Consider the following 542-nt stretch of genomic DNA (forward strand, 5'->3'; position numbering starts at 1 on the left):
GGCTTGGAGGGCGATGGCTCCGGTGTAGGAGAGCTCGTTCCTAGTGTCATGGATGTGCCTGCAGATCGTGGGATCAGGCTGTCGCCATGTCTCCATAATGAATGTCCAAGGCTTTATTATGGAAAATTAAAACTGATAGAAGACAATGGTAATTTTGGGCGGGGCGGGTTGAATTATGAATTGAATAGTAGGTTCCTCAAAGACACTTTGCGGGCCATGCTGGGACCTGTCTCTGTGGCGCAATTGGTCAGCGCGTTCGGCTGTTAACCGAAAGGTTGGTGGTTCGAGACCACCCAGAGACGGAGTGCTTCGTGTTCTCGCTCCTACCGCTTTCTTGGCTGCGAATGTGCACGTTTTTCATGGTTTCAGGAAAATGTTTCCCAAACGGAAATCTTTTCCACTGAGGCAGCACAAAGGGGTTTCTGAATTGATTGAATTTCTAACGAAAAGGACTGCGGATGCTGAGAATCCGAGACAGAAAGAGAAACTGCTGGAAAAACTCAGCAGGTTTGGCTGTACTTGGATGAGGTAAAAAACGAGTT

General features: G+C 48.2%; 1 non-coding gene across 1 annotated transcript; it reads left to right on the plus strand.

The window, feature by feature from the left end:
- The first annotated feature begins 228 nt into the window (after positions 1-228).
- On the plus strand, positions 229-302 carry trnan-guu (transfer RNA asparagine (anticodon GUU)). Its single transcript has one exon. It is a non-coding gene; the product is annotated as a tRNA-Asn (tRNA).
- Positions 303-542: the final 240 nt, after the last annotated feature.

This window comes from Chiloscyllium punctatum, chromosome 36, assembly GCF_047496795.1.
Source record: "Chiloscyllium punctatum isolate Juve2018m chromosome 36, sChiPun1.3, whole genome shotgun sequence".
Lineage (NCBI taxonomy): Eukaryota > Metazoa > Chordata > Chondrichthyes > Orectolobiformes > Hemiscylliidae > Chiloscyllium > Chiloscyllium punctatum.